This window comes from Euprymna scolopes, chromosome 11 (genome assembly GCF_053919585.1).
Source record: "Euprymna scolopes isolate OS-2025 chromosome 11, ASM5391958v1, whole genome shotgun sequence".
Lineage (NCBI taxonomy): Eukaryota > Metazoa > Mollusca > Cephalopoda > Sepiida > Sepiolidae > Euprymna > Euprymna scolopes.
The window spans coordinates 30,362,264-30,378,146 of NC_136492.1; the positions used below are offsets into that span (position 1 = coordinate 30,362,264).

The 15,883-nt window shown below is 33.3% G+C and overlaps 1 protein-coding gene across 2 annotated transcripts in view; it reads left to right on the forward strand.

The window, feature by feature from the left end:
- Positions 1-15,883, forward strand: part of LOC145287821 (cullin-3-like) — a 241,197-nt gene that overhangs the window by 56,724 nt on the left and 168,590 nt on the right. Inside the window, exon 1 of one of the 2 annotated variants that reach the window (XM_080135684.1) lies at positions 14,172-14,442. The exons of the other annotated variant lie outside the window; for it this stretch is intronic. The gene's annotated coding sequence lies outside the window, so the exon portion shown is untranslated. Of the gene's footprint in view, positions 1-14,171; positions 14,443-15,883 lie in introns of those variants that run through there. 2 annotated transcript variants of the gene reach the window in all.

The window sequence follows — 15,883 nt, forward strand, 5'->3', positions numbered from 1 at the left end:
ACTGTTGTTGACGTCATAACTCTAGCTTCCCTTATTTTGTCGTTTAATCTTTACATTCTATAAGCAATGTTACTGGCAAAGGGTGAAGAATTGTTTTTTTTTCTTGGCAGGAATCTATCCATCTAGCACATTTCATTAACTGATTTTTAACCTTCAACTAGTTTGTGTTTTTTAGCTCCTTGCATCAAGTGGCTTCATGCCTTGTCTGTAATGATTTCGCAGAGGTTTTATGCACTTTGTATGTCGTTTACATCTAGTGATTGTTTTATTTTAGGTTACTGTACTCTCTCTCTCTCTCTCTCTCTCTCTCTCTCTCTCTCTCTCTCTCTCTCTCTCTCTCTCGCCTGTATTTCTTTATTTGAGATATCTAGGTTTATATTGCACTAAGCTATAACCAAGGTTTTCTTTTATTATTTGATCTTCATCTGAATTTTCAGACATACATGATCCAAACACAACAAACACAAACACATGATCATGCATTATTTTGTCTTCTGGCGTTTCATTTTGTAACTATTGTTCTAATAAATCATTAACGAAAAGAATTACAGCGATTTCTCCATTATTTTACTCTTCATATTTACGCTGGGATTCATTTGATCTGCATGGCTAATATGTACCTAAAAATAAATGGAATTTCCATCAACAAAGTTTCTTTCCTAGAATTATCTGTCTGTGGAATACAATAAGCTGCTTACCAGCAGACTACAATATCATCGTTTTCAAGTCTAATGTAGACAAATTCTTAAATAATCAAATTCTGCCCAGTTTTAACGATCGTTACCAATCCTCATTATCTTGCCCCATTGTCTGACAAACTCATTAACCCTGAACTATCTATCTATCTATCTATCTATCTATCTATCTATCTATCTATTATATAAAATGAACTTTGTGTGTGTCTGTATGTGTGTTCGTTTCCTATGGACTTCTAAGCGGCTGGGTTGATATTTTTAAAGTTCCACACAAAGGTACTTTATGCGCCTGGCAGTGTTCTTAGATTGGTTTTGTATTATAATGTCTTCAATAAGTATCGATAATCGATAATTGAAAAATTCTATTAAAGAAAGAACAGACATTTTTGACTAAAGTTAACACCTTACACAGCCTAATATCCTAAGTGCATTTGAGAATTTTTATTCCCAGACAAGCAGAAAGGCCCGATATATAAAATCAACAGTAGGTTATTTAATATGACAGGTGCGCAGGTGCGCGTTCGAAATGAATGTTTCTGTTTAAAGCACAATTTACCCATGATACTTGACTTTTGCATTTTAAACTTTAAGCCAATATATAAAAATAATTTTATAAAGTCAACAGTATGTTCTCTACAGTGCAATATAGACTACAATATATTGTAGAATAAGTAGCTGCTGTTGGGATTGAAAAATGGGCGATTTTATTGATTTTCATGACAATAAAATATAGGAGGGTGAAATATTTGTTGATCTTCATTCATTCCCGGGTAACGTCCGGTATCACTGCTAGTCCCTGAAAAAAAAAACTTGATAAGCAGTGATTCATAACTAAAAGAAAATATTTGATATAACTTTATTGTGACCACTTTTTAGATTATATTCTTTGTATCACATTTTTCACTTGTGGAATAGGAGATTAGCAGAGCTCTAATTTTTGTTTTATGTTTCGCTATCTCTGATTGGACCAGATGGCACATGATATTAGCATTTCTCATGACAGTTTTAATAAGCCTTACTTTTATGCTGACCTATGACAAATTGGAAACGGGTGTGTTGTTTCTGGCACCATCACTAGAAGATTTCCTTACATGACTAATAGAGGCGTTAGACTACATACAGCACCTAGTATTCCCAAATGGTCATCCATTTGGTACTGGCCAGGCCCAGCATTGTTTAACTTCTAACAACAGCCAGTGTGTAAACGTGATTTTGCCATATAAATTTGCCTTCCCATTAATGATGGGCTTTCTAGTCTTTCAGCATGTGATATTGGGCAATCGCTTAAAAGTAACTTTGGTAGAAAAACTTCTATTTTTCTTTTTTACTGAGAACATCCTTTTACTTCCGTTTTTACAGTTTGCCCCATTCTTTCTGCTAACACATTCGACTGAGGGGGATATGATGCTGTCTTATATGGTTTAGACACAATTTTTTCCAACCCAAATAAAACCTTTCATCATAAAACGCTAGTGCATTGTCGTCTATACATTTTATTATTTGCACTTTTACAAAATTCATGTCATAATATATACATTCTGATGACCGTGGTTTTTGTAATCAAGCAACAACTTGTTAAATCAACAAAGTTTTATTTACATTACAGTGATAATATGACAAGCGAGAGAGTTCGGGTCAGTATGGAGTGGTGTGCCGTGGCAATGGCAGAAGTTCGTAGGATTGCTTCCCTTCCTTCTGTCTGACTACCTGCTTTGTTTTGACTTGACGTATATTTACAACACCCCACATTCCTTGATTGGAATCTAATTGCTTATTTTGATGTTTGATTTGAAATTTCGAATGTTTATTGTTCTGTGTTTTAGCAATTCCAATCCACTTAAAAAAATTTCTCTCATTGTTTCATTATCTTGATTTATCAATTGGAATGTAGCGTTGATATCATTGCCAACAATCTGATTTACATCTGTTTTTGTCCGGATCTAATATTTTCCAACGTTGTCCACCACGTATACAATATTAGGATACCAGGGGTTTTAGTATGCCATTTCTGGAAAATATGTCCGTTAGAATTTTTTTTATCATAGAAGTTTTCTTTTCTGGCACATGGATTACTTCAGACCAGTCTGAAAAAAATCTATTATTGATAATAAAAGTTCCACTAATGTATGCATTATTCATATTCATACAGCATACCTCCATTTCTCTGTAAAGCAGTGTGTGTAAAATTTCTTAATTCTTTATATTTTTGCATCTTTCTAAATATCCTTTGATATCTCATGAATATCCATCTACCATGCTTCTAATTTTCTAATATTGTTATCAAATAGATATGGAAGATGATTGATAGTGCAGCCACATGTGGAGTTGACTTTTTTTTTAATTCATTTTCATTAGTAGCTCCTTTACATATTGATATTTCCCGGAAAGGTATTTGTCTGAAGAAGCTAAGTGATTTTAGTTACAGTATACAGTAATCAAATAATGTAATCTGGTAAGTCGCCTTAACGAATGGTTGTCTGTAGGTGTAGCTGGCAATGCACTTAAGTTTTAGGCATCTGGCATGTATTTTGACATTTAAAGGCTGCTATACCCTTCCATATTTATGATTTACACCAGTCAATCATATTCTTGTAAGGAGGAACTCGGATATATTCATACTCATTGCATCACTACTAATGTAATGTAACTCATAATTTTTGTGCTTCATAAATAGAGAGAGTAACATTTTCTTTTAATTTAAAAATCGTTTCATAATCTTTAACTTATCTCACTAATTAATTTGGTAGAATTTATGTTAACTACCACATTTCTAAAAACTATGTGATTCTTTTTATACAATGTGACAATTATAGGTATTAATAGACTACCCGTGACCCGTTGGGTCAGTATATGTTATAGCTAGCTATGGAATAGTAAGTATACAGAATTAATGTATAAAAGTGCAAGTTTGTATACAGAATTAATGTATAAATGTGCAAAAACAAACGTGGCGACCAGTGAAAACAATATGCAATTTTGCACGTGTGCAAAGAATTGAATGCACAAGCGCATGAAAACAAATTTGGTGACCAGTGAAAACAATATGCAATTTTGCACGTGTGCAAAGAATTGAATGCACAAGCGCATGAAAACAAATTTGGTGACCAGTGAAAACAAAACAGAATATATTGGATAAACATCATTGCTCTTAGACTAAATGAAAAATACTTTGCATAAGATTGGTGTAATCCGTTGAAAGAATTTGAAAAAAATGAAAAGAAAAAAAATATAAGGAAGGAATGTGCATTGTACAGGCCCGTCCTAGTTTGTGTGTGTGTGTGTGTGTGTGTGTGTGTGTGTGTGTGTGTGTGTGTGTGTGTGTGTGTGTGTGTGTGTGTTAACAGCCTTAAAAATATCAGAAAATAATAATGAACTGATTAAGTAATATTTAACAGCTAGACCTTTTCAAAGCAAATCTTAAAAAAAAAAATTAAAACTCCCTCCCACACACACACGCTTTGAAGAGTTTCTACGTATTTTTAAAGTGTTTGGAACTTATAACCCCACTTCCACCCCATTTCCCCTTTTTGCTCCCACCCCCACTACCAAACTTGATGAAAAATGTTAGTGATTACATGTCTCACTATGTCGTCAAGAAGTGGGGCCTCATTTTACTTTTAATTTATGTAAGAAAGTGATCTCCCATGCTCAAATGTTAAATTTTAATTATTAAAAAAATCCTTCTTTTATATTATCTTTAAAGGTCGTTGAAACATATTAACCCAAAAAAGTAGATTTTGATTTCTTTTTAGAAGGTAATGTAAATTGATCAAGTAGGTTTTTTTTTACATTAGAAAAACATATTTGCTTTGCTTTTTTACTTGAAAACAATTCCAACTTGCAATGAAAAATGCAAATAAGATAATCATAAATAATTTTGGACATGGAAAACATAGATTTTTTTAAATTAAGTTCTAGTTTTAATCACGCACAACTTGAGTAAAGAAAATATTTTTTTAAAAATATGTAGGTGCATCTGAACAATCGGCATCCCCTTTAATTTTTTCCATTTCGTTTTTTTCTGAATATTATTGGGCACTAATCTACCAAATTATTAAAAATAAAAAGTTGAAAGAATCAATATTTAAAGATTTGGGAGGGGGTTCAGTTTCACGTACAACGTTTTAGTAAATCGATCTCCCATTTTCAGAACCGATTTACAGTTCCGATTCGACGTTGGTTCTTCAGCCCCCCCCCACTATTATTATTATTATTATTTTATTTTCATTTTTTTTTTGTGACTTTTCACTTTCAGAAAAGTTTGGTCTGCTTGCCCTTCATTTATTTTTTTTTTATTTATGACTTTTTAAAAGTTGTTTTTTGCATTTAACGACCCACGTTATTTTTTAAATAGTACTGGTCTACCCGCTGACCCTTAAAGGGTAAGATGAAAAATGTTCAAATTAAAAAGTGTCTTTTATTGTCTTGAGAAAACATATTTTTAAGTGATGAGTGAAAAAAATAAAACTCAGAAAGCAAAACTACTGCAGGGACTAATTAAAGTTAAGGAGGCCCTACTAAAAGCACTATTAAAACAAAGTTTCTACCTACCCCACTTCTTGAAGATAAAATATTTTTTAAATAAAGCCTGAAAAAAATCGTTAGAATCCACAGGAGCGCTACTAGAAGCAGTAAATATGGTTATAAATATGATTATAGTTATATATTGTATATTTATATTTATATTTAAATTATTTTTTTTTATTAATCCAACAGGGTTAAATTACATTTATTTGTAAGGAAAACATGTTAAAATAAATTAAAACGAAAAAATGTGTATGCTTTGAATAACAGCAGTGACAATCGGACTTAAGACAGGGCAGTCATGGAATAGGTAAGCAGCAAATTTTTTGAAACCGGAAGTCAGAAACTGGATGGACCGTTTTAACGCCCAAGCAAGCTGATCTGAGTTTTATTATTATATAGATTACTTCAAATTGATCTTCTAACTCCAAGGAGCCTTTATCTAGTTATCTTCTAACTCTTCTACTTCAAGAAAACTTTACAAAACTCTGTTTATGTTTTAGTTAGTGACCCTTATATTCTTCAATGTTTAATTTATTTCTATTTTAATATGGATGCACCTGTGTGTATAGGTGGAACGATAAAATTGTCGCCCTAAAGAAACCAATAAAGAGAGGAGTATTTTGTCAAACAATAAATTCCTTTGAAAATATTTAATTTACAGTATGATTTCTTTTCCTTATGACAAGCTTTATGTCCTATTGTGGTTGCATTGAGCTTTTTATTTGGTTGGGATTAATTCATAAATATATAAACATTAATATTTATATAAAATTTAAGTTTGCACTTGCTTTTGTCTGGTAAGCTTTTCATTCCTATTGCACAAATTAAACTATAAAAATATAAAAGTTATTGTCAATCAGTAAGAGTTCATTTATGCAAATTTGTGTTTGTTAAAGAAAGTTCAGTAAAGAAAGTTCATTCAAAGCTTAGCAGTGTGCATCTCAACATGTTCATAGTGTGACTAATAAGCAGTGTGTATGTGTGTTGGTTTTCCTTGTTCTTGTTGTCGTGTGCGTAGCTGTGGTCAGCAATTTGTTTCTGTTTCCCTGATTCTCACTAGTGTGTAAGAATGTGTGGGTGAGATGAAGAAAACTTGTATGCGACTCACTAAAGTGCTCTTTTCCACCTACCCCGGCCAAAGGAACGGGGGCGGGGGTTGAATATACATTTTTGGGTCCTTTGGTTCAAACCGGATCGAGAATTCTGGAGAAATCTGATTTTGTTGAGAATGTAGGCTTAATTAATTTGACATAAACTTGTTACTTTTTAGGTTTAAAACGATTTTCATTGGTTGAAAATATTTTGGAAGTAACACGCTTCTGTAAAAACTAACTTGCTTTTGTAAGTGAAGTAGAGAACGAATCCTAGCAAAGAAAAGGGACAGCTTTTCAAGATATTTGCTTTATCACTGCTGAATCATATCTCAATCTCACTACAACCTCACTGCTGATATCGATTTGCATATCCAAATCGAAGTTGTTGATTTTCCCTTTTTAATATAATGTTTTGGGGGATTTTTTTTTGTTCAACTTTTTCCACATTTTTTTTTTGTTCAACTTTTTCCACATTTTTTTTTTAAACAAAAGACTTCCATATTGGTTTCGTTTTCTGCAACTTATACAAAGTTTTTTTTTTTTTTTTTTTTTTTTAATTTGCATTCTGCTTGAAAATGGTTCCTTTTAAACAATTTATTCAAGTTTTTCCAAATGCTGGCCATTTTTTTCCTTTTTATTTTGTGTTCACCTTACTAATACAGACAATTTTTGATCTTTTTTAACATGAGTATCAGTGAATATTTGTTCACTAAGTTGACTCTTGTACTAGCTGTATTTCTATATTAATTGTTGTTGCTGTATAAAGTCAATGTAGATATTAAAAAAAAAAAACATATTCCTTATTTTTATAGTGGCTCCATTTTATTTCATATCGATGTGAAGCACTACAAATACTTTCCAGTAATCTTAATTAAATGAACTCCTCTTAAATCCTCTGTTCTTCTTATCTAAGTTCTTCAAACTTACAATATCTACACACTATTCGAAGACAATGTAGATATTTTACGATTGGTTCGTCAATTTCTTGTTTCATCGATATGAAGTTCATTCTTTCTGTCACAGCCAATCTTTTCTTTATATGTCAGAAAAATATGTCGGAAAAATACCGGCTTGCAGGAGTGAGAACACATGTGGGAAATATTCTCACTAGGAAAGATTGAATCACTATAACTAGATATTTTCTTCTAAAGCCTGAAGAAAATGGATATGTCTTAAGCTGCAGTTTTCCTAAGTCAAAGGAAAAGAACATTTCTATTCAGACCGGACTCAAAGAAGTGGAGTTTTTTTTCCGTATTTCTTGTTTCTTCAGAGAATGTTATTATACAAAGAACTATATGTATTTTTTTCAGGTTATTTCTTCTGGAAAATGAGGAAATAAATTCTTTGCTATAAAAGAACGCTCGGAACATTTTTAAGATAATAAGCTATTTTTGTTTGCAGATATTTCAACTAATATTCTTGAGGGGACATTTATTTTAAAATATATGACATTACAATATGTAAGCTTAAATTGTAAACAAAGGGACCGAACTCTTTTTGAGTTTGCTAAAGTATTTCAACTTTTCTAAAAAAAAATCCTACGTTGGTTGAAATCTCATATCACAGCAGTAAGTAAAAAAAAGGCCTTCTCAACCCGTCTTTCTTTCTTTCTCTCTATCTTAATTACTATCGTAATTGTTACCACACCAAGGACTTTCTTTGTAGCTGAGAGCAAAATCTTAGCAGCAGACAGCTCATATACTTTTTTGGCTCTAAGATTCTTTTTTCTTTTCCTAATAAAATTATTTGTTTGTTTCTATCCACCAAGTCTTTTCTCTTCTCATTTTTTTTTTTTTTTTTTTTTGTTGTTGTTGTTGTTGTTGCTGCTGCTGCTGCTGCTGCTGCTGCTGCTGCTGCTGCTGCTGCTGCTTCTGCTGCTGCTGCTGCTTCTTCTTCTCTTTATCTTTGTATTGGTAACGTTTTTATATATCGAAGTGACCTTTATTGGAAGTGATGATAATAATTTCAACACTCTGGTAAGATTTTGTGGAACCTGATAAAAAAAGCTGTTTTCTACTAATAGTGGAATTTTTTCCTTTTATTTTACTATAGAAATTGCTCCCCCCGCTCCTGAATTAGTTTTTGGTGGTATAGTCACATTCAGTTTATTTCACGCTGTCTGCTGTGCTTTTCCTTTTTTTTTTTTAACCTTTGCCTGTTTTGGCTGCCATATTGTCTCCTTGGTTAAATTTAAGTTTTTCTTTTTCTTTTTTTTTTTTTTTTTGAGCGCCAAGAAGCAGGTTATGTCATTGGTTCTCCATTTTAAGGAAATCTGTAACCGTTGAGATGTGTTCAGTCCCTCTCCTTGTTATTTGTCGTCTCTGTCTTGGTCACTCTCTTCTTATTCTCTCTGTCTCTTACTGATGTAAGTCTTGGTGGGTTGTTCTTGGGGGCAGAGCTTAACTGCATAAAAATGGCTTCCTCTCTGGCTACTACTGCTTCGTTTGTGCAGCGGAGGAAGTTAGCTAGAGACAAAATATTGACTATGTTTAAATTTTTAGAGTTGCAGAAAGAGGTTGGGGTATCTAGTTTGGCATTATATGGAAATCAAATGATGATTATTTGAAATCTGTGAATCTTTTAGAAGGATCGATTGTCAATGTTTATTTGATAGAAGAGATTGATGAGACTACTGTCGAATCCTTTAATAAAGAATGTACAAGTGTTAGAAAAAATGTTTAACTTACGACCTTCTAAGGTTGATGATTCCATTGAACATCAGGAGTTTACTGTGAAAACCAAGGGGCCTAGCTTGGTTTATAAGATTGAGTGCTCTAAATTCAATGATAAGGATCTGGAGAATGATAAGTTGGCCTTTCTAAATTTCAGTAGGGAATTTCAGAATTGCATAGCTAATCTGGATTGCAGCACTTTGAAGCTAGTCATTTTAAAACATCACATAACTGGTTACACCTTCCAGTTAATTAGAGATTTGACAGTAGCTGATGAAAACTATCAAGTAGCTCTAAATATTCTTGCTACAGAACTTTTTGGGTGAAAAAGATATAATTGACTTGATTTTTTCTTCTATATCATAAACTAAGTAATGTTTCTGAGTATTTTGAAGGCTCAGATATATGAGCTTAAAAATTCATTTGGATTAGAGATTTTGGAGATTGAATCTCCTGGGAATAAATTGCTTAGACATATAGTTTTTGGCAAGCTACCGACTTTCTTTAAAACAAAATTAGTTCACAAGTTCAGAAGTGGGCAATTCGGACTGGCCATTTGAAATGTGTTGACATGCTATCTTCTCTCCATCTAAACAGGGCGTTAAAATTAACGTTTAAGTTATCTGGCGAAGTTTATAATATTGAAGTGATTGTGTCTAAGTTACCTGACGAATTTGTATTTCGTTGAGAGAAATCTACTGCAAGTAAATCCGATAAATCTGTTGAGGACTTGGCAGTTAAATATGTTGGGAAAATACCAGCTTGCAGGAGAGAGAACACATGTGGGAAATATTCTCACTAGGAAAGATTGAATCACTATAACTAGATATTTTCTTCTAAGGCCTGAAGAAAATGGATATGTCTTAAGCTGCAGTTTTTCTAAGTCAAAAGAAAAGAAGATTTCTATTCTGACTGAACTCTAAGAAGGAACTAGGGATCTTTTCTTTCTGAACTTCTTGCCTCTTCAGAGAACGTTATTATATGAGGAACTGTGTATATTTTGGGGGTTATTCCTTCAGGAATATGAGGAAATAAATTCCTTGCTATAAAAGAACACGCTTGAAACATTATTTCAGATAAGCTATCTTTGTTTGCAGATATTTCAACTAATATACTTGATAAGATTTTTATTTTAAAATAGACAACATTACAAAATGTAAGCTTAAATTGCAAATAAAGGGAGTGAGCACTTTTAGACTTTACTAAAGTATTTCGACCTTTCTAAAAAAAAATCCTACGGTGGTTGAAATCTCATATCACAGCAATAAGTAAAAAAGGTCTTCTTTCTTTCTATCTTTTGTACTTGTTACCGCACAAAGGACTTTCTTTGTAGCTGAGAGCAAAATCTTAGCAGCAGACAGCTCGTGAACTTTTTTAGGCTCTAAGTTTCTTTTTTTCTTTTCCTAATAAAATTGTTTGTTTGTTTCTATCCACCAAATCTTTTCTTTTCTCATTTTTTTTGTGTTACTTTTCTTTATGTTGCTTTTTGATTATGTTTTCTGACTTTTCTCATTTTGATATCATTTTGAATACAAAATTAAGGAAGTAGGCGCTTTAAAAGCTTAGTATGATTTACCTATCAGAACAATAGAAGTATGTTCAAGAACAAATAGATCGAATCCAGAATGCAGCAGATAACAAACAATCCTATCTGGATTGGCAAGTAGTAAATGAGATATCTGGGCGCAAACGACCTACCAAAGCTAAGTTAAAGGCAAACATTCCCGAAAATACATGTTCGAAATGGAAAGCACATTTTGAAAAGCTACTCGGAAACAAACCAGAAGTGACAGACCAACCAATTTAGCCGATTGTTGTACAGGAACTCGATATTGAGAAGGGTGATTTTACAATGGAGGAACTTCTAAATGTACTAAAGAAGACCAAGAATCGTAAAGCTGCAGGCTTAGATAACATACCTCCTGAAGTATGGAAGACAGGTGGCTTCAATGACATGCTTCTTAATTCATGCAATTCTGTATATAATCAAAAAGTTATTCATATATGGAGGGAAGGATGCATACTTCCCTTCCCCAAGAAGGGTAATCTAAGCATACCAAGCAACTACAGAGGAATAACACTCATTCCAATTGTAGCAAAAATCTACAATGCCATGCTTCTCAACCGTATCCAACCAAAGATCAAAGAAGTGCTCAGGAAGAGCCAGAATGGATTTAGAAAGAATAGCTCTACTACTAGTCAAATACTTACCGTTAGGAGACTGATTGAAGGAGTCAAAGCAAAAAACATTGAGGCAGTCATGATCTTTGTAGATTTCTCCAAAGCATTTGACTCGGTACATAGAGGAAAAATGGCCAGCATATTAAAAGCATATGGCATTCCAAATGAAGTCATTAGTGCTATCATGATGCTATATGAGTACACTCGAGCAATGGTCAGGTCGCCAGATGGGGGCACTGAATTTTTCGACATCCGCACCGGGGTTCAACAAGGAGATACTCTAGCCCCTTTTATTTTCATTGTCTGTCTTGACTTTGTACTTCGCACCTCTGTTGATATACACAGCACACTAAGCTTCACCCTAAATGAATCCAGAAACAGACGTCATCAATCAGCACACATAACTGATGCAGATTACGCAGACGATATTGCTTTGTTCACGAATAACACTGCTGATGCGCAAACACTGTTACATAAGCTAGAAAAGTCTGCAAATGACATTGGTTTCCACATAAATGCGGATAAGACAAAGTTTATGACTTTCAATGTGAAGGGAGAGATCAGGGCTCTGGTTGGATCAACACTGAAAGAAGTCGCTGAGTTTACGTATCTGGGCAGCAACATAGTTTCCACAGAAAGAGATATTGAAATTCACATCTCAAAAGCATGGACTGCATTGGATAGGTTGTGTTCAGTATGGACTAACTAACAAACTGAAAAGCCAGTTCTCAGGGCAATGGTAGAGTCTGCCCTTGTTTACAGTGCTACAATCTGGACACTCACCAAAAGATTGGAAAGAAAACAAGATGGCACATACACCCATATGCTATGAACAATATTAAATATATCTTGGCAAAATCATCCCATGAAGCAGCAACTTTATGGCAACCTACCTGCCATATCTAATACCATCAGAGAAAGACGCCTACGATTTGCTGGTCATTGTCTGAGGAGCAAGCATGAATTGGTGAGTGATGTATTGCTATGGACTCCACGACACGGACGCGCAAGCAAAGGACAATCTGGATTCATGTACATCCAGCAGATAGCACACAATGTCAACTATGAACCTGAAGATCTGAGGCAGCTGATGGAAAACAGGAAACTCTGGAGAGGAAGAGTCACATTGGTCCGGGCAAGGAGCCCGTCATGATAATGATGATGATGCTTTTCTTTATCTTTGTATTGGTAACGTTTTTATGCATCAAAGCGACCTTCATTGGAAGTGATGATAATAATTTCGACACTATTTCATTTTTTCCTTCCGTTTCCTTATTGTCCCTGGCAGCAAAACATCATAGCCACATATCGATAAAAATGAAATCCCTAAGAGAGAATTGAAATTCTATCGACAATGCCATTGTTGTGAACTGAAAGGTTAACACTTATTAGTTGTTAGACAAGCGTTTCCACATTATTCTTATAGGATTATATAAGTTCTTCCTTACTCTTATACTAATTTCGAATATTAAATTGTCAGTATCATTACATCGAACCTAGTAGTATTTTCCTTGTTGAGAGAAAACGAAATCTCACGTCTTAAAACATTATAAATAAATAACTCGAGTCATTTGCTCACCAAAAAAAAGGAAATTTCAGTAATAACTACAAGAAACAAACATGATGCTGCCTATCTCTGATCAAGGGGGATTGATGACGGTTCACTGAAGGCATGGTTGCAACAACACTTGATTCTAATGTTAGTAACCATGTTATATACAGTTGGCATAATGGTAAGAGTATTTATTAAAGGGTCAGGAGACCAGGATTCAATCTTGAGTTGAGTCATACTAAAAACTTAAAAAATGCTACTTGATGGCCGTTTGCTAAACACTCAGCATTATAAGGGAAGGATCAAGAATAAGAGGAGTTATCTTGAGGATGAAGTGGTACTATCCCCCTATACCTCAGTATAACATTTAATGAAATGGCAACCTTCAAGTTGTCCTCGACTATAGTCAGCTACTCAAATTTATCTTTAAATTATTTTTTAGGAATCAGTATTGGAATCTCAATGGAATTGATAGAACAAAAAGATGGCTATTTTTCTTTCTCGTGATTGTCTTAGTAGTGATGTGGGTCTTTTATAGTACTGAACAAAAAATTATACACAAAATAACAAAATACAAATTTGGATTATTCGGACCAGTTCTCATCTTAGATGTTATTTTCACAACGTTTTGATTGATGTAACCTCTATCCTTCTAAAAATGCATCTCATCGAACTCGAATATGTTTGTCTCAAACTCGGGAATCTGTATGGAATTTTGAACAGAGGTAGCTTACTCTCATCTCATCAGCCATGATTGGATAGAAGTCTTAAATAATTTGCAATTGTATTCTTTTTTTACGTGAAGAGGTATCCTGTATATATGATTTCTAGGATTGCATATTTTGAGAGTTTAATTTCTTCAGCCTTCCAAGAAAGCATTTCTCGGTCAACTGATGAAGATACAAAACTAAATGGTAGCTTGCTCTCATCCCATCAGTCATGTTCGGATAGAAGTTTTAAGTAATTTGTAATTGTATTCTTTTTTACAGTGGAGAGGAACACACTGTATATATGATTTCTAGGACTGCATTCTAGCCCTTAAAAAGCATCTCTCGGTCAACCGATACAAAACTTATGGAGAATGATATATCATCGTCAGTGGATACCCTAGACAATAGTATTTCAGAAACGAAAAATACTAATGCCATTTACTATTATCTCAATCAAGATCAAATGATTTCAATTGTGAAAGAAACCAGGCCACCTCCAAACTGCACTTAGCAATATCATTAATAGAAAAATGGCATGGACAAACGAGCCGAGCTAATTTGAATGGTGTTTAACATTTAAATTTCTACACTGTAACCATGGCAACGTAATAAGACGTGCATTAATCTTGATAGTAATAAGAATTACATAGAATCCTTTCAAATGTGATCTTAAGAGTGATATCTAATTTTAGAACCATTCAATCTGCAAAAGAATGGTAACTAAAGCGATCTAAAGAAAAGTTTGTTTCTTTTCGGCAATTCGACTCTCATTTCAGATAAGCAAGTCAATCAATTACTCTGGAAAAGCAAACAATGAAAGAAATAAGCAAGTTATCAAAATAAAAATTAAAAAAAATGAAATTGTCGTTTTTCAAAAGTACAAAATATTTCAAGTGTTAATAAACTTACCTAAGTCTACATCATTTTGCACTCTTAAATCCATTGGAATTCAGATTGAGATGAGATTAATTTTTAACTTTTCAAGTCCAGATTGTAGTTTCTTCGATGAAAGTAAGTAAATCTATTTTTTACTACCTTATTTATTTCCAGTAACTCTATAAATAATTCATTTTTATTATTACTTTATAAATAATTGATTTTTTTAAATCACTATAAATAATTTATTTATATAGTCACTCTTTAAATAAATGTTAGTTGTTTTTTTTTTCTTTAAATTTTTAAGAAAAAAAATCCTTAATTGATATGGGGTGTAGTCTTGCAAGCCGTAAATAATCAAAACAAACATTATATTTAACAAAGAGTTCCTTAACAAAAGTATATTACAGAAGTACACGTCATGATTCTGGGGTCGTAGCTGCCACTAATCGTAGTATTTACTTCCTTCCCACCACAGGAAGATGTAACACAAGGTCGGATAGTGAGGAGAGTGAAACCAGTGTTTTTATGGGAGGAGCACGCTGGTCTTTTAAACATTGCTTGTGGCGTCATATTATCATTCTCCCATCGGGGTGCCTCAGGCAGTAAGCAGTAAATCTATTCTACCCCAAATAGGGGGTGGAGGATAAAGCTTGGGAAGGTGGACCTCCTAGGACTACCTAGGACGAATGCCTCATCCCACCAAATAAAAGGCCACTGAAATGATCCAGTGACAGAAGTACGCATCATAATTCTGGGTCCATAACTGACACTAATTGTAGTAGTTACTTCTTTCCCACCACAGGAAGATGTGACACAAGGTCGAAAAGTAGGAAAAGTCAAGCCAGAACATCTAAAGGAGGAGCACTTTTGCCTTTTAAAAATTGCCTGGGCAGCTCTGTCAGCATTTCCAATCTGGGAGCCTCAGGCAGGATTACCCAGAACGAATGCCTTAACCCAACAAATCAGAACATAAACTAGCATGTGTTTGCGATTACAATGGAATGGTAACCAGATGGTTAGATGTAACTATTTATTGTCTATAGATAACTTTATTGTTCCTGAAATGTGTAGATCATATTACCACATAAGAATCATTCAATTATATTTTCACTTTATAAATAATTCAATTCAATGGTCATTCTATAAATATTTTATCTTAATAGTCACTCTATAAATATTCCATCTGAATACTCGATAAATATTTCTTCTCGATTGTCACTTTATAAATATTTCATTTCTTTTGTTGCTCTACAAATAATATATTAATATAATCATTATGATTTGTTTCTATAATCACGCTAAAATAAGTCATCTCTATAGTCTATAAATATTTCATTTCAACTGCCACTCTATAAATAATTAATTCCTAAATTGACTCTATAAATACTATCATGACATTAAATATTACAATGAACTTAATTTATACAGATCTATTTTAGGTTTGGTTTATTTGTTTTACAGAATAACAATATTATTTAATGCTGAAACAACCAATTTCATTGAAAATGTTATTTTCTCCAGAATTTTACCCATTCCAGAATTAATTCCCTGGACAGAGCACGTTAGCACCGTT